The sequence below is a fragment of the Lolium rigidum genome, chromosome 5, assembly GCF_022539505.1.
Source record: "Lolium rigidum isolate FL_2022 chromosome 5, APGP_CSIRO_Lrig_0.1, whole genome shotgun sequence".
NCBI classification, from domain to species: Eukaryota; Viridiplantae; Streptophyta; class Magnoliopsida; order Poales; family Poaceae; genus Lolium; species Lolium rigidum.
Genome location: NC_061512.1, coordinates 142936266 through 142955962, shown reverse-complemented (window position 1 = coordinate 142955962; position 19697 = coordinate 142936266). Strand labels below are relative to the sequence as shown.

Below are 19697 nucleotides of genomic sequence, written 5' to 3'. Positions count from 1 at the left end.
TCTTTACAGTGGTTAATAGACTTTGAATCTTGTCCGTCTATTCTCGGAGCAGCCGCACTTTCTGATTGGCTGTGGAGCACCTTACCACTAGATAAAGCCATGTAACATCCGTGTCCTACCTTCCTCTGGTTGCATCTGGGTCCCATGACCGGCCAGGTCCACGCATCAGTCTCTATGGGTCGTTTTCAGTTTGGGCTTGCTAGCGCCGGTCGTGGAAAATATCTCTTCGCGCGGGGTAGATCGGGCTTTTCCTTGCCAATCGCCCAATCCCCACTCCTCTTCCTGTCCCCGTCTCCTCCCCTCCCGCTCCCGTGCGCGTGCGGCGGCAGCCGCCGCCAGTCCCTCTTCCTCCCCCACGTCCCTCTCTGGAGCTCCACTTTATGGAAGAGAGATGGACAAGGAGGCCAGTGGAGCGACGACATCGACCGTGCTGAGCAGCGCGTGGGAGCGCCGCCGGTGGAGCGACGACATCAAGGTCGGCCTCGTCTTCGTCTATCCTTGGGGACATGGAGAGGATGCAGAAGCTCGTCCTCTTCTTGGTTGGTAGGAGAGGATGAGGGAGGAGGAGGATGAGAAGGGGCGAGTGCGCCCCAACCGCCTGCCAGCGAAGCCGACGGCCAGCATCTCGAGCGGCGCCGGTGACCAACACCCCCAGCCAGGTACAGTTCTTGTTCATGCTCTTCTCCCTTCTTCCTTATGGATGCCCCTCTCTGATTTTCCCCCTCTCTAATTTAACTTTGATTTTACAACTAGGGTTTGGGTGTCCAGACTACAGAGTACATGTCTTAGGGGAACCTGCATGAATGCATGATCATCTCAGATCTTGTCTTTCATAGTAGTGGCAAACAACGAGTGTGTCTCTGAAATTCCTCCCTCTCTAAGGGCTAGGAAAAAAACTAATTGATGTTTTTGTAAAACCACTATGTGCAGATCTAACAAGGAAAAAAAGAGAAGATGGGATTTCTTTCAAGAAGATCAAGGTCATTTTTCTGAGTCATATTTTGTTTGATTAATTTCTCAAATGATTGAAATATATGAATTGATGCTATTTTCTAAACACTGTGTGTGTAATTTTGAGGAAGAAGAGAAGAGAAAAAAAATCTGGGAGGGTTTTTCTAAAGAAGTAATGAGCCATATTTTGTTTAGTTAATTTCGCAAGTGATTGGACTGTCTTCATTTATGTTCATGAAGTGCTTAATATTTCGCGGTGCTGCCTGATGCACATGGTTTCATGATGAAGCTTATCAGTAACATTTTTTTGATTGCAGAGAAGAAGGAAAATGGTCACTAGAAGGCTCAGATTGTTCAGGTTCTCTCCTCCCAGGTTCTCTCTCAAGATCCCATCTTTCTACATAGATTCGGAAAAGAAGATCACACCGGTAGCTTGCCCGGTAACAGAGTCGAGGAAACACGTAGATTGCGCTCTTAACTTGGTGGATTTACATAATGCACTAACACTACACATGTATGTGTTATCTAGAGTTTCACCTCTAAGCTTTGAACTTGAAGCTGCATTGAAGTTGGCTAGATATCTGTGCAGGTGAGTTTTCCCAACCCATGGGTTGTATAGCCAGATTACTTTTTTGTAATTTTTTCAGTTAATTCATATGGAATGAGCAGCGATATCTCTGTTAATGCTTGTTTATCTTTTTAGTAAAATGTAATTAGTTAACTAGAATTAAGTATAAGCTGCAAACGATAATTTTGAATGAGAAATGCCATGCTTAGGATGAAGCTATTGATTAGATTGCGCTCTTAACTTGGTGGATTTACATAATGCACTAACACTACACATGTATGTGTTATCTAGAGTTTCACCTCTAAGCTTTGAACTTGAAGCTGCATTGAAGTTGGCTAGATATCTGTGCAGGTGAGTTTTCCCAACCCATGGGTTGTATAGCCAGATTACTTTTTTGTAATTTTTTCAGTTAATTCATATGGAATGAGCAGCGATATCTCTGTTAATGCTTGTTTATCTTTTTAGTAAAATGTAATTAGTTAACTAGAATTAAGTATAAGCTGCAAACGATAATTTTGAATGAGGAATGCCATGCTTAGGATGAAGCTATTGATTAAAATATTATGTATTTCTTTATCAGTTGCCAAGGAAGTATCACATTTATTAATGGGTGTTGGAGATAGTGCTAACGCTCTGATCGATGCCAGTGACCTATTGATACTGTATATAATTATCAACACCTATGTTCCAATGCATATGGTTGTTCAGTTTCTATTACTCCAGTCATTTACTCTTTTTAATTTTGATTTGTGAGATTCAATTTGGGTTGTAATGATTAATCTTAATTGTGATGCATTTGGTTGCATGATTATGCTTATAAGTAGTATTTTTTTGATTGCAGAGAAGAAGGAAAATTGATCGCTAGAAGGCTCAGATCGTTCAGTTTCCCTCCTCCCAGGTTCTCTCTCAAGATCCCATCTTGCTGCATAAACTCGGGAAAGAAGATCACAATGGTGGCTTACCATGTAACATATTCTTAGCTCCTGCTAATTTACATGTTGTACTACTAAAACTTCAATTATCTAGGTGTAGCGGATTTTGGAAGCTCTGTTCCAGTGGGAAGAGACACCGAGGAAACATTAAATGATATATGCTCCTTATTATTTACTAAAATCATTTCCTTACTATTATTTCACTAGGATTATTTCTTCCTTTTTTTTACCACAATTGGTTATTTGTCATCTGAAATTAGATTCAGAATAATCTCATTTTTTTCATTTTGTGAACCACCTGGTTCTCAATTTCTCCATGTTTTCCTAGAGGTGCTAAAGTCTAGGTGATTTTGGTTTGGTGTATTAGCATTGGATAAAACAAGAATTTTAATTTTATATATCTTAAAAAGGTTTGGCTGTTTATGAACAACTAATAACTCTAGGTCTTTAACTGTGTTAGCCGGGGAATATTTTACATCTTCACCATTGAGAAGATACCTGCAATACCAGTATTTTGTTATCTCCAAGAAAGCCTAGCTCTCACCGATGAGAATGACACTTGGGTCTTGGAAAACTCCAGGTATTTGCACCTGTAAGGTATATATAGAGTTCAAACTGGACACTGTATCACCCTTATAAGTTTTCATTTGTTATGTAAATCATGCAGTCAGATTCAAACAGGATATTTAGCTTTTACTTATGCATAGGCTTAATAGAAGAGACTTGTTGCGGTTATGACCTTTTTTTTCAAAAAATTATAGATGTGTATTGCACATTGAACTCAAAACTGAGACATGAGATCATTGGTTCTTTCAAAATCTTTGTTTGCCTTGTCATGCTAGAATTTTTCCTGGACATGCTAGAAATATTATTGTTCAGATTTGACTTATATCAGTATAGTTATCGTAGTCCGTCAATGGATATAAATGTCCTGTTGTACTAGCACTTTTTTATATTTGATCGTTTATTCAGTGATTAAAGCATATATCTGTCTTGCAAACTACTTGCAATAGAAATGAGCATTTCGTTACTATGTTGCTTTGCATGCCGGCTGTTACTGACCATATGTTGTTTTTTCTCTAAGCTATTCATGAGCCTGATGCTAAAACCCGTCTTCCCCATTTATTTCCGTTTCCCCCGCCCGTTTCTCTAAGAAGAGTGCAAACTTGTACAACCTTGATGTTCACATATGCCCAAAAGTCATCGTCGTCTTAATATGAGGATGTGACAGGTACAGGTCTTCTATGCGATCTTCTTTGATCTGATCCAGGAAAATATGTCAACTGGTGGGGCGTGAATGATAGAGGTGTCTCATACACTTTTGGCCATGACAAAGTTACAAAGCTCCTTGCAAAGATTGATCTTGATCTTATTTGCCGTGCCCGGCCACCAGGTAGAACTATAGTGCATCATGTTTTTTTTCTCTTACTTTCTAGGTAATTAAGGTGTTAACATATTTCATCTGGTGCTAGGTTATTGAGGATGGGCATGAATTCTTTGCTGGCAGACAACTGGTCACCATATTCTCGGCTCCCAACTTGTGGTGAATTTGATAATGCTGATGCAATGCTGACGCAATGCTGACTGCTGATGAAAATTTGATGTGATCTTTTCAAATTCTGAAACCAGCTGAGAGAAAAACCACATTTATGGCGTCAAACAAGATGTGAAATGATGAAGCCCTTTCCTCTTCCAGGGGCCACTGTAGAGACTAGATAGTTCGATCCAGGGACAAAACGGATTACTGTAACCCATGTCACAGTTTCATTATTAATGTATGTTCCTGAATATCGGCACTATGATATACTACCTCGGGTCTGTTTTAATTGACGCGGCCATGAACTAGCAGCAGGCACGTACTAAGCTAAGGTTCGCGTCGATTAAAAGCGTTCGGAGGGAGTAGTATCTAAAAATGTGCTTGTAGCTTCTATTCTTGTCAACTCATTGTTAGTAGTTCTGATGTGCGGCAACTTTTTACTCTTACGCAGATAGAACATCTTCTGGGTTTGGCATTGCTGATGTTCCTTTTGGTGTTTTGCAGGACAGGTGACATGGAATGTAGTCTTCCATGTACTAACTGATGCTCAAAATTTCTATGCCACGAAGCATTGGTTCAGTTTCTCAAGAAAGACCTACAGAGAATCATTTGTCAATGTCATTGACAATGAGCATATTATTGGAGAATTAGCGCATTCAACAATTATATACCTGAAGAATTCTTTATTATTAGCAGTAGTTTAGAGCGGCCTACTGAGAAGTATAGAATGGTGTATTTATCAGTGCTTAGTTACTCATGTTTCTTTATTCCTGAAATACTTGATATAAGAGATAAGGTGAATGCCGCTGTCAAGTTTTAAAGAAGGTGATTGTGTTAGATGATGATGTGATTTCAGTGTGATCTCTCTTACTTGTGGAATCTTGATGTGGGAGATAAGGTGAACGACGCTGTCAAGTTTGGTGGCATGCTAATGGGTAAAGCTAAAAACCTTTCCCAGTGAGGCAACATATGATCCCAAGTCATGTGAAATATGTCTGGGTTGATGAGATAAATTTGGAAAATTGGAGAGAGTATAATATTACGGAGAATTACCTGCTACTTCTGGAAAAGGTTGGTTTTTTCTCAGGATGCTTTTTTTCACGTTCTTAAGCATATTCTTCTTTAGTATTCCAATATTTTTAGTTCTTAAGGAATGAGTTGGAGGCAGTCTACTGTTGATTTGGGCTCTGGTTGTCATGCAATTTCTGTTGAGAGGTATCTGCATTAGACCTAACATTGATTTGATAAAAGTTGAGCTTCGAATTCGACATAGCAATTTGTTCCCTAAGCATGTAACGCTTGATCTTGATTTGCGTTGGTTAAGCCGCTAAAAATGCACTACCATTAACCGAGAGAAAGGAAATGGTCCTTACATAATGCGGATTCGAATTTTGTTTGCAAAGCATCTTGTTAGAAGTTTTCTCTTTTTATTTGTTTGTGGTTTTTTACGAATCCAAAATTCACAAATCTTTCTTTCATGCTTGCAGTTTTATTAAGCATAAATTTTGCAAAGATCACTGCCATTGTCGATATCCGGACATGCATGAGGGGGAACTGACTGGTGATGGCAACGTCGATCCCCGAATGGAGCTCCAGGCTGGATGTATGATTCTACCAAACCCAGCATTTAACGCATTGGCAGGCATCCATGTGTGTTTCAGCATGTGGAGGCTAGAGAGGGAGGAGAAGAGGGAGCAATGATTTTCCTTCAGTGAAGGATTTAGAAAAGAGGAGGAAGCTAAACGAGGTTCTGGGTGCGGATTGTGCTGGGGGTCACGGTGGTTGTCGCCTGCTTCTTCAACTCCTGCTCTGCCCATGAGATGCAGTAGGAGGAGAAGCCGGTAACAGTGGTTTTCCTTCAGTAAAGGATTTGGAGAAGAGAAGGAAGCTAAATGAGGTTCTTTGTGGGGCTTATGGGGGTCGCGGTGGTTGTCACCTACTTCTTTCAACTCCTACACTGCCCACGACGTGCAGTTGGTAAGCCATACCGAATTAGTTTTTGAATTTGCATCTCAATAAGGCCCAATGATTATAATTTCTTAGCATCTAGATCACCACTGGAGTGCTCTCTATATCTACAAGGTTGCAAGCACATTAAAATTGATGCTTCTCTGTGAGGCTATCACTCTATTTTCTGATCTTCATCTTTACATCTGAATATTTTCGACCTCTCTGCAATATGTTTTTTTAATCAAGCATGCCCCTATTTTAATCGAAGTTGTTCAGAATTCTCCTTGATTACTTATTTTAGCTGCATAGAAGTGAGTAATTCTTTGGTTCAATGCGGGTTCAAGGAGGCAACAACAACCAAACTCCCCGTAGGAACTCTGCCGAGGTATGGATAATGCTTGTTTGCCACACACACATGCGAGTTAACTAGACACATATGAAATTATCTTCAGCTATTGTATTTCCAGATCATTTTGCCTTCCTATTTGTTTAGTACCAGCTTTTGATGTCTCTGATTGCTCTAATTGTTTCTGTACATAGATATTACTCTTATATGTCAAAATTGTCTTGAAGACGTAGAAATGGATGATGTGCTACTACATTTACAAATTTTGCATGTGGTTGGTCGGCAATTCTATTAGTTGAAGAATGACTCTACAATAATGTGGCTAACTGGTTGCAAGTTAATTTGTTTCTTTTCACCCAAAATTATAATCTTTACAAACAGTCCAGTTATGTTTTGCCTCTGTATGTTCCACTAAGAGTGATATTTCATTTTTTCGTGGGTATTTATTTTGGCATCTCATATTTCTGATAGCTCTAGAACTGAATAGTGTTTGTGTTCTTTTGTAACTGAACCCGTTTGTTTTCTCCGGCTTCCAAGGATGGTTGCTATGTAATACAAGTGCAACTTTATGAAATCACGATCCACTAATGACTTACAAACCAATTATTTTGTTTCTAAGTAAGCCGTAATTTCATATATTTACTTGCTTCTTGCATGGTTAAAAGGGCAAGCTTGGCAGCTGAGAACAAATGTGCATGTGAATTATTTGCCTGTTAGAGCTTGCTAACCATTTTCTGCCAGGTTTATCTATTATTTAAGAATATCCTCATCAAGATGCCATGCAGTATATTTCTTTGTTCAGAACTTATGTCATGCCCCGGTACCTGACGAATACTATCACACTCGACAAACAGTTATCCAATGGACTAGAGCTAGAGGCTTTGGGAGTTACATTTAGAATGGGAGGCGGGGTGTATTTAATCCTTTTTCATTTCCTTTTACCACTGTTATGTTCTGTCTGGTTTAACTAATAAGTGTAACACCTATACAAGCTAGATGACGTGTGTGTGAGTCAATCATTTATTTTTGAACTCAGAATATTCATGTAACTATCTACATGTATATGCAATGTTCATATGCGAGTTTTACATCCAGGCCTTGCTTTTCACTAATGTTCACTAAATGTGATTTAGGCATGATTGTTTCGAGGCAACCTTTGCAGGTCTGACAACAACTTCTTCTCATTGGTCAAGTTATCGTTCATTGATTGTATTAAAATTGATTAGAAGAGAACAATTTCCTAATATATTCTTCCACGTAACAGTATAATTATGAGCAGTATGATTCTTTATTTGATATATTGCAATGACAAATGATTCTTTTAGTTGGAACAAAGTTACCTTGAAAAATGGTTTTTCCCTTTTTCTTATATGTTGGAGAGATTATTCCTTTCATGGATGTTGAAGACTAGATCTCTTCAGCTGTCGGCTTGGCACAAGTTTTTATTTTAAAGATTTCATAGAAGTATTTTTTGTAAAATTGATATAAAAATACATTTCCATACTTGCAGCTAATTATATTATCATCATAGAAAATAAACATTAGCATGAGCTTCACGGGATCGTGCGCCAAGGCGCACATTTAAATCTAGTTATGAATAACTGGGGATGCCTATTCGCGGGTGGCCGGCCGGCCACGGACCCACGGTGCATGTGACAGGGCTGAGAAATGAAACCCAGTGCACGAGACGACACGCGAAACCCGACAAGTCAATGTCCTCGTTGCTTACATTAATTAATTTTATTTGGGGGCAAAGTGAGTGCTTGGGCTGGCTTTAGTGTCGACCAGACAGATATAACTATTGTCAGTCATGTGCTAGCTAGCTAGTTAGCGCTACATTTGGCTAGTGAACGAATCATATTCGTATGTTACAAGCTAACTACCAGTCAACGGCGCCATAAATTATAAGCTAGATGAGGAATTAAAATCGATTCATCAACTAGTATTAGTGTGGGTATACGTCAATGGGAGGAGGCGAGGAAATGAAGCTACAATAGACTCATCTCGTGATCAGGTGAATGATGAGCAGCAAGGCGGTGGAGATGGGCGAGGTAGAGCAAGAAGAGATAGTAGATCATCAGTCGGAGAAGAAGGAGGCGGCCTCAGCCGCGAGCAGGCTGCAGCTGTCGTCGTCGTCGCTGAGGGAGGCGCTCTCCTCCACTTCATCCCTGTCCAGGCTCTCCCTCTCCCTCTCCCTCAGAGAGCAGCACCACGACGAGGAAGTCGAGCTCAAATGGGCGGCCATCGAGCGGCTGCCAACCATGGACAGGCTCCACACCTCGCTGCCTCTCCACGCCGCCAAGGCCAACGCGGCCGACGGCGGCGCTCGTCGGCTGGAGCCGGTGGACGTGCGGAGCCTGGGCGCGGCGGAGCGACGGGAGCTGGTGCACGCCCTCATCGCTGACATCCACAAGGACAACCTCCGCCTGCTCCGCCACCAGCGCCGCCGGATGGACAGCGTGGGCGTGCGTCAGCCCACCGTGGAGGTGCGGTGGCGGAACGTGCGCGTCGAGGCCGACTGCCAGGTCGTCGACGGCAAGCCGCTCCCCACGCTCCTCAACTCCGCCGTCTCCACGCTCTCCGTAATTCCTTGATCCAGCCCATTCTTCTCCTCTTTACTGCCACTTGCCACCTGTTCGCTCAAATGCTACTTGACTGTATCTGCAGCTGCTCACCACCATGCTCGGCTTCAAACGTAACCAAGAAAGGATCCAAATCCTCAAAGATGTCACCGGCATCCTCAAACCCTCCAGGTAACCCTCCACGTGCGTCCTAAAAAATGTCTCCTGCTGGTTTATCATCGTCAGCATCTGCCATCGTCAGTATGCAAGTAGTATCAACCTGTATGTACATGCAGGATGACCCTACTCCTTGGACCCCCAGGCTGCGGCAAAACCTCCCTCTTGCTAGCACTTGCAGGAAAGCTCAATAGAAATCTCAAGGTATCCCCGTCCCCATCTTCTGCACACCAAAACAGAGAAAATACCTTGGATTTCAGTACTACTTCATTTGCTCACATTTATACTGCACAGGTAACAGGAGAAATTGAATACAATGGTGTCAAGCTGCAAGATTTTGTTCCCGAGAAGACGGCAGCGTACATTGGTCAGTATGATCTTCATGTCCCTGAGATGACTGTCCGGGAGACGCTCGACTTCTCTGCAAGATTCCAGGGCGTCGGCAGCAGAGCAGGTAACTAAGTTCATTTATTTTCCTGGGAGACCAAAGCCATAAGGACCTTGGTTTCAGGAATACACTTTTCTTCTTTTTTGAAAGCAAGTTTCAGGGAAACATCTCCACTAAACCAAGTGCTCCAAATTTATGTACAAAATAGAAATCATGAAGGAAGTTATTAGGAGGGAGAAGAGGCCGGGATCTCCCCTGACCCTGACATAGATACGTACATGAAGGTAAATACTAAACTTTTATATATGATATTCTAATATTTCTGAATGTGCACAGATTGAAACTGAACTGGAAAAACCATCCAGTTTGCCGACAGTACGAAACAATGCAACATGTGTACAGTCCAATTCATTTCAGCTGCAACAGTCACACTTAGTATACACTTTTTTATAGGCAATATCTGTGGAAGGTTTGGGAAGAAGCATGCAGACAGACTACATTATGAAGGTAATCACTTTTGAAAGAAGAATTCTCTGGATCTAGCACAATTTTTTTTTCTGTGTGTAAATCCCTTTCTTGCGTCACAGATCATGGGACTTGACATATGCGCTGATGTACTGGTGGGAGATGCCATGAGAAGAGGTATTTCAGGTGGTGAGAAGAAAAGGCTAACCACAGGTGAATTTACAATATGTGTATAATTTTAAGGATTTGCTTTATATTATCTCAATTATAATCTTGCAACGAATACTTTTGTAAATGACTGTTCAGCTCATCAATTAGAATTACTTAACTGAATATTGGAAGTTTTCATTATTCCGTCGATGTTTCCAGTACATACTTATTACATGAACTAAATGAAAACCTTGTCATGACCAAGCTGACAACACTACAGCAGAGGAAGGTAAAAACCACAAATTTTCATTGTGATGAAAGCACCCAGCCTACCTTAATGGATAAATCAACTTAGTATGATTTTCTCCACTTTTTTTTAGAATATAACTAATAAAATGTATATCCAGTGTATGTAATTCCAAGCTCGATTTTGGCATATAATATAAATAAATAAATTCGACGCTTACTTCTTCACTTGTAAAAAATGTCTTACAATAGGAGAGATGATAGTAGGACCCTCAAAAGCTCTCTTCATGGATGAAATATCAACTGGGCTGGACAGTTCTACCACCTTCCAAATTGTTACTTGCCTCCGACAGCTAGCTCATATATCAGAGTCTACCATACTGGTCTCACTTCTTCAACCAGCACCAGAGACTTACGACCTTTTTGATGATATTATCTTGATGGCTGAAGGAAAAATCGTATATCATGGCTCTAAGAATTACATTATGAGTTTCTTTGAATCATGTGGATTTAAGTGCCCTGAAAGAAAAGGGTGCGCTGACTTTCTTCAAGAGGTATTTTAATAAAATAATAAGTTTTACAATCTGATTCCTGAATTGCTTATGTCAAAATAAACACCAATAGCATGTACGAGTTCAAGCAAGGCATGGTGCTGTTATCATGTCGTCTAAAAGCCATGGTACTTATTACACAAGAGTAAGGATATAACAATGTTGAAGTGTATAAGTGGATTGCACTAGCCCTTTCCATCAGTTGGGGCTTTTGGTTGCATTGGCTAGTGCATGGAGATATGGTATAGTTTGAGTCCTGGCTTTCGCAATTTATCCTAAAATTGTTGTTGCCCCCCCCCCCCTTGTGTCCATGTATATGCCTCTTGAGCCATACCGCTGAGACTTTTCTATTCACCTGTTGTATACGTGAATTGCACTAGCCTTTTCCATCAGTTTGGACTTTTGGTTGCATTGGCTAGTGCATGAAGCTTGACAAACAAATCTAATACGCATGGCACCAGTACTTCACCTAAACATTCATACATTCCCCACCAGAAGTTCAAACTTGAGCCTCCATAGTTCTTGTGAAATCGAGTCGGATCTTTCTGTCGGGCAGTCAGGCAGTCAGGCAGAATGCTAATCTTGTATGTTGAAATCTTGTTTGCGATGTGCATATCATTTGGTGAATATGTAGGAACTCAACTGGATATGTTATGTTTATAGAGCAGTACAAATCGCAGTTTTCTTCTAGAGATATGTTTTGAGTTTCAACATTTGTGCAAAGAAGGAGTTACACCTATAAATTTGATGTATATTCAATAAAATAGTTCATATGATGTAAATCGCTATAGATTATGATAACCTTAATTTGTCTTGCTTATTAGTACTCTTGCTTACCATCATAAAGTGCTCCAGTCTTCAAACCCTGTGTATATATAGGTACTATCAAAAAAAGATCAACATCAATACTGGAGCTCCGAAGAGAAATATAAGTTTTTTACAGTTGAGCAATTCTGTGATAAGTTCAAAGCATCCCAAAGTGGTCAGAATCTTGCCGAGGAGCTTTCAATGCCGTGTGACGAATCAAAAGGACACAAGAATGCCCTGTCTTTCAGTATCTACTCATTATCCAAGTGGGATCTCCTCAAGGCATGTTTTGCACGGGAGCTCCTTCTTATGAAAAGGAATTCCTTCCTCTATATATCAAAAACTATTCAGGTAACCAGTAGAAGCTGTCGTTTGGTGACAATGCGGTTGATGCATGCATATATTTTGTCTAGTTTACAGTTCTATACCTCATGTCACAAGCTATGTTCATGAGCGTAAGCTGAGTTCTAGTCCGTATGTACTATGTTCAAATTACATGCATTATACTCGGTATTCATCGAAGATAGAAATAAAACAAAAAATAGAAGCAGTGTGTCTGTATTAGGTTGTATTGTTATGGAGGTTGAATAAAGATTTAACACCAAAAAATTGAGATCCTTAAAGTTGCGTCGTCATATGCTATATTTACATCTACATTTGAGCCACTTTCAACTTTAAAGTGAACTGCCACACTAATGTCATTCAGTTAAGGGAAATATTGATGTAGTATATATAAACTTTAGGTGTGTTTAAATGTGAAATATTGTAGGCATTAGGGACTGGATGTGCTTAACACACTGTACATGGCATTTTGCAGTAGTATTGTCTGCATAGTAATAACAGAACTCTAGGATCATATCGAAGTGTCCTGGGAACTTGTCCAGCATGGCAGCAACTCAGTATTTTAATCTACATTCAGTTCGTTCGCAATTTGAGGATTTCCATGATTTTGTGCTTATACCATTACCTGTACTAAAGCACCACAGCTGTAGCGTTTTTTGTTAAAGTTATTACAATTTTCATTATAAAAATTAATTCAATTTACAGCTATGTGATGCTGCATTTTTTTCAACGTGGCCACTGTAAATTAGCATACTAAATCTTTTCACTGCAGCTTGGACTACTTGGTGTTATTACTGGAACAGTATTTCTGCGCACGCGTATGGGTGTTGACCGAGTTCATGCTAACTATTATATGGGTTCGCTCTTCTATGCGCTCGTGCTGCTGATGGTGAATGGTTTCCCTGAGCTGGCCATGGCACTTAACAGACTCCCAGTCTTCTACAAACAAAGAGATTACTACTTCTATCCTGCATGGGCTTATGCAATACCATCTTTTATTCTGAAGATTCCAGTTTCTTTAGTTGAGTCAGTGGTTTGGACATCAATATCCTACTACTTGATTGGTTATACTCCGGAAGCATCCAGGTAACAACACTTATATTTTACAAATTAACTAGCTAGCGGGAGGAAGCACCAGCTCAACTACAGCAACATTTCTGTTATCATTGAAAGTTATTTTAGAGTATAATCACCAGAGTGAAAAAAAATATATCCCTGCAAAATAACAGTACTAAAACAAGACACTGCCTATACTCAGTTTTGTGGTGATCTGGTATTCAAACAAAAATTTCCCTTGTCTAACACTATATTTACTTCTCTTTTAGACAAAATCCACAAAACCTAGATTTTCAGATGCAATACTTTGTGTTAACATGCACAATTCTTGTGTTCAGATTTTTCTGTCAGCTCCTCGTCCTCTTCCTTATCCACACTGTATCATTATCAATGTTTCGATGTGTTGCCTCGTACGGTCAAACAATGGTGGCTGGTTCAGTCAGTGGTACACTGGCATTTCTAGTCTTGCTTTCGTTTGGAGGTTTCTTAATTCCTCGCCGTAAGACATTTCCTTATTTTCATAAACTTCATATTGCTAGCAAAAGATGAGTCCCAATTTCATGCAAATGTATGTTGTACTCAACTATGAAACAAGCATCACTAACGTTTTCAGTGCCTTATAATTACAGCCTTTCTTCCTAATTGGCTCAAATGGGGATTTTGGCTCTCTCCATTGTCATATGCTGAGATAGGCTTAACTGGAAATGAGTTTTTGGCATCAAGATGGTTGGAGGTATATTGTGAATTAAATACCGAGTCTGAATTAATTGTATAACTGTTGCACGCTCAAACGATACTAAAATTTCTATGTTGGTAGATCACGGTATCTGGTGTAACACTTGGGAGGAGGATACTAATGGATCGAGGGCTAGACTTCTCCAGCTACTTCTACTGGATCTCAGTTGGAGCAATGATTGGGTTTATTTTATTGTTCAATGTGGGCTTTGCTATTGGCTTGACTATTAAAAACCGTAAGTGCGCGTGGCTGAAATTTCATTAAGTTAAACAGCTTAACTACTTGTAATATCAATCAAGCATATGCTGGAGAAAAAATAACATCAGAGAAATAGTTCGGTTCAGAAGAACGTGCTGTTTGCTCTGGCTAGACCTGCCATCTGTTCTAACCTCGTATGAGCCTCTCAGCTCCAGGCACTTCTCGAGCTATAATCTCTCGCAATAAGCCTAACACATTGGATGGAAGAGACCAAGATATCTCCAAGGATACGAAAAATGGGATGCCTAAGTTACAAGCAGAAACTGCGTTGACACCTAATAGGACTGGTTAGTCGAATTCTACACAATGCAGAACACAACTCGTACTGTCAATGGAATATAATTAAGATTTGATTAATCAGTAATATATCTTCGTGCAGGGAGGATGGTATTGCCTTTCACACCTCTTATAATTTCGTTCCAGGATGTCAGTTACTATGTAGACACCCCCGCGGTAATTCTTATGTAATCTATGCACACGTCACATGACAGTTTAGCACCATACCAACGGATGATCAGTAATACTAACAAGTAATTATTGCCTCCTTGCAGGAAATGAGGGAGCATGGTTACATGGAAAGGAAACTACAACTGCTCCACAATATCACAGGAGCATTCCAGCCAGGGGTTCTCTCGGCACTCATGGGAGTTACTGGAGCTGGAAAAACAACACTCCTTGATGTTCTTGCTGGAAGGAAAACAGGCGGTGTTATTGAAGGGGATATAAGAATAGGAGGTTATCCCAAAATCCAAGAAACTTTTGCTAGGATATCAGGCTACTGTGAACAGACAGATGTTCATTCCCCCCAAATCACAGTTGGAGAGTCAGTAGCATATTCAGCCTGGTTGCGCCTTCCACCAGAAATTGATTCAAAAACAAGAAATGTGAGCATATTTTGCTGTAACGAATATAAATGCAAATCTGTATGAAAAGAACAAAACATAGCATACAGGGTTTGTATACTTGTATCGTAGGTGCTTGAAACAGTTGAGATGAAAGTATTAGCTCACTGTATTTATTTTCCTTGCAGGAATTTGTCAATGAAGTTCTTGAAACAATTGAGCTGGACGAAATTAGGGATTCTTTGGTTGGAGTACCAGGTGTAAATGGTCTATCAACAGAGCAACGGAAACGCCTCACAATTGCAGTTGAGCTCGTGTCTAACCCTTCAATTATATTCATGGATGAGCCAACATCAGGCTTGGATGCGAGGGCAGCTGCTATTGTTATGCGTGCAGTGAAGAACGTTGCAGACACAGGTCGAACAGTTGTGTGCACCATTCACCAACCAAGTATCGAGATATTTGAGGCATTTGATGAGGTAACTACTTTACATATATAGACTTCTCCAAGATTCTTTCTCTAGGTACCAAGATTTAAGTTTATTATGATAATTTAAGATATCAAAAGTTAGTTTCGATCAGATCATACATGAAGTAACCAAGTGCTACAACTGCATGCAGCCTGAATTTGCTATGAAGCATTTGCTAGCCTGGCAATCAATGTTAGGACCTAAAATAATTGGGATTAGCCAGATCCTAATATTAATTATCAGATGGAATAAATTGCATGCTATCAAAAATAGAACTAGCAATACCTTATCTACCGGAACTGATAGTTATCGACCTTATTAACTGGCTGCTTAAATGACCCAAAACTAAGTCCAGTTCAGAGTTTGCTAACAGTGAAATCGCTGACTTATGTGTGTCAAGGAGTGACACGAGATCTCTGTTGTATTGTTGACGCAATATTAAAAAAAGGTGATATGTTCATTCATGGGGTAGATATTCCGAGATAAAATGGAGAAAAGCGAAAAATGTCTACTACGCTTATCTTGGTAGGGTTTAAACGATAGGCAGTGATGATTAATTAAACTTATATAAGAGCACCTACATACACTGTTTATTTAGAGGTATGGAAGTTCTATAACAAATGAAGCTCTACCTTTAACTATGCATGTGCATATTCTATAATGTATAACTGTTCACTTGTGCGGGAAATTCAGCTAGTTTCATCCAGTCAACAGAAAATCAGCTAGTTCCATGTAATTTACTGTACACTATTTACCATAAACTCCCTAACCAAAACAATTTCATTTAAAAGTGAAGTTCACTGATTAGCTTACAATATATATGTAGTTAATGCTGATGAAAAGGGGTGGAGAGTTGATCTATGCTGGGCCACTTGGACACCTTTCGTGTGAGGTCATAAGGTATTTCCAGGTAATTGGTAATACTAACTCTACATTACACCAAAGGTCTAAGTAAATACACATATGATTTCTGTCGTCCATTCATATGTCTTTTTTTTACCACTTTAACTTAGGGGAAGCCCCTAAGGTGTAGATTATATATATATGATGATAAGATAACTGTACAAAGTTCACCAGCAGCAATACAAATTTATATGCAATATAAGTCAGTTTAAACATAGCATTTGCGTTGGACAGTATATGAGCTGCATCCTATCTAGCAGTTTGTCTACATATTCTGGCCCATGTGACCCATTAGCCCAAGTGACCTTGATGGTACATAAGCTGAAACTGGTCTGTAAGAAACCCTAAGAAAGAACACAGCAGCTCCCGGCTGTTTTTTCGATAATGGACGCTTTTATTACTTAAATAATCAATTACATTCGGTCTCTGCATAACCAGGATGCACACAGCCGTTTATAAGTCTCAAGGTACCCAAACAAGGGGAAAAGGCGGAATACATATCGAAACGAGAAAATGTAAAACACCTATGAAACAGGTGGAGCTCCAATCCACAGGTTATGCGGCCACCCATGTAGGGAAAAAGTATCCCTCGTCGTAGCCTCCAATCGTGTAGAGTAAAGAGGTCGCGATTCTCCACTCGCTGAAGAGACGACCACAAACGGAGAATACCGGTACATCTATAGATAACCTGCAAGATAGAGCAATTTTTGTTCATTAAAGATTTATCATTTCTACATAGCCATAGCGCCCAGATAACTGCAAGCGCACCTATCCTAATAAGTCTTCTAAACCTTAAATCGATACCATGAAGCCAATTGCCAAAAACATTAGCAACACTAGTCGGAGGATAAAGGCTGGAAGCTACTTGGATGATCAACCAGATAGATCTAGCAACCGACACCGGAAGAACAAGTGTTTAATAGTCTCATCTTGATGACAGAAAACACACCGAGTACTTCCATGCCAGTTCCGCTTAACAAGGTTGTCTTTAGTGAGTATAACCCCACGACGAAGATACCATCCAATTTTTTTTTGTTTTTTAACAGTATTTTCATCTTCCAAATTTTCTTGTTATCAACTGGTGTATCTGATTGAAGGCGCTTTGTAAAGGGAATCTACCGAGAAAGCGCCATTGGCATGTAGATTCCACCGAAATTCATCAGGTGCATTCGATAGTTGGATATCCTCCAAACGAACTAGTAAGGAGTTCCATGCAACTAACCTTGGACCCATCAAATCCCGTCTGAACGTCACATCCAGAGGTGAGGTAGCCATTACTGTAGCAATGGTATCACTTTTCGAAGAACAATACTATACAAAGAAGGATACTGTTCACATAGGGGGACGTTACCTAACCAAATATCCTCCCAAAACCATATCTGCGCTCCATCATTAATGGAAAAAGTGCCATGGGAAAGAAGAATTCTTCGATGCCATTAGCCCAGCCTAAAATGCGAGTCCCCTGGTTTTCAGACCACTTGGGATAACACTTTTGAGCCGATATACTTTCGTCTCAGAATAGTTTGCCAAACTCCGTCCTCTGTAAGAAGCTTAAACAACCATTTACCTAGAAGCTGAGTTCTTGACCTCAAGATCATGAACTCCAAGCCTACCTTGGTCTTTGGGTCTACAAACTATACTCCATTTAACCAGTCGATATTTCTTTTCTCAGTGTTCCCTTGCCAAAATAATCTGGATCGATAATAATCGAGTTTGTGCAAGATTCCTTTTGGCAAAAGAAAGAAAGATATCATATACGTACCATATTTGTCAGTACCGAATTAATGAGTACCAATCTTCCTCCAAGGTACAACAATTTACCCTTCCAACTACCAAGATGTTTTTGAAGTCTTTCCTCAACTATTTCCCCTTCAACATTTGTAAGCCTCCGATAATGAATCAGAATCCCAAATAACGAATAGGAAATTGGGCTTCCCCACAGCCAAACAACTCCGCGTAGAGAGTTGCATCATCTTGGGCATCATCGAAACAAAACAATTCACTTTTATGGAAATTAATCTTTAGACCCGAAAGTTGCTCGAAGGCCGCCAAAATCAATTTTAGGTTGCGAGCTTTTTCAAGATCATGGTCCATAAAAAGAATTGTATCATCGGCGTATTGAAGAATTGATAAAACACCATCAACAAGATGTGGGGTCACTCCTTCAATCTGACCATCAGACTTAGCATGTTCGATCAAAATAGCTAGCATGTCTGCCACAATGTTAAATAACATTGGCGATAGTGGATCGCCTTGGCGCAAGCCTTTCCGTGTCTGGAAGTAGTGTCTAGTGTCATCATTTACCCTGATGGCCACGCTTCCTCCACACACAAAATCATTAATCAAAGCGCGCCACTCAGGAGAAAAACCTTTCATCCTAAGAGTCTGTTGCAGAAAAGACCATCTGACCTTATCATAGGCCTTTTCAAAGTCTAACTTTAAAATAACCCCATGTAACTTCTTAGTATGGATTTCATGTTCCACTTCATGCAAGACCTCCACTCTATCAAGGATATTTCTTCCTTGCATGAAAGCGGTTTGCGACGGCTGAACTACATGATCAGCTACCATATTTAGTCTAATAGTAGCCACTTTCGTGAAAATCTTGAAACTTACATTTAATTAGCAGATAGGTCGAAACTGCTGAATCTTTTTTTCCTCATTAACTTTAGGTAACAAGATTACTTTACCAAAATTTAGACGAAATAATTCTAGCTGTCCAGCATGAAGAAAAATGAACATCTCTAGAAGGTCTAACTTGATAGTCTCCCAAAAAGTTTGATAAAACTCAGTAGGGAAACCATCCGGACCCGGTGCTTTATTACGTTCCATTTGGAAAATAGCTTTCTGAACCTCTTCCACCAAGTAAGAGCCCTTCATTCTGTAGAAGAGAATGTATACATTTTTTCCTATGTCTGCCGTTGGCAATGCCATGGAAATATCGCGTATTCGAATCTCCTTCCAAGATAAACTGAGCTTTTGATCTATGATACCATTTAAGCTCCTTCTCGCGAAGAAGATCAGCTATCTTCGCATTCGATTGACTTTTTAATTCAATCTCATGCGGAGACAGAGATCGTAACTCCACCAAAGCCTCTAAATCATCTGTAATAGACAATAAACGAGCCTTTTCTTTTTTTAAGAATACCGGCAACATGGGCAGGCCATCCAGAGAGGTGTTTGCGCATAGCACGCATCTTTTTATTCCACCTCAATATGGGTGAACTACCCGAAATCGGTCTATTCCAAACCCTCTAACCATATCCACGAAAACCCTCCAGATGTAGCCATCCAAGGTGGTGGTGGCAACACTGGCGATAACCAGGGCGACAATGATGGTGCTCCTATTGTGGCTTCCCTAAGGGGCAAGCGTGGGGTGGTGTAGCAGCAGATCCAAAGGAGGTTGAAGGTAGTGGTGCTTGTGGTGAGGTTGTGTTTACGTGATTGGACATGGAGGAGGA

At 40.2% G+C, this 19697-nt stretch overlaps 1 long non-coding RNA gene and 1 pseudogene across 1 annotated transcript; both read left to right on the top strand.

The window, feature by feature from the left end:
* The first annotated feature begins 4042 nt into the window (after positions 1 to 4042).
* On the top strand, positions 4043 to 5674 carry LOC124655191. Its single transcript, XR_006988601.1, has 3 exons — positions 4043 to 4226; positions 4493 to 5059; positions 5476 to 5674. It is a non-coding gene; the product is annotated as an uncharacterized LOC124655191 (long non-coding RNA).
* A 2856-nt stretch (positions 5675 to 8530) lies between these two features.
* LOC124655190 overlaps positions 8531 to 19697 on the top strand; it is a 16746-nt pseudogene continuing 5579 nt past the window's right edge.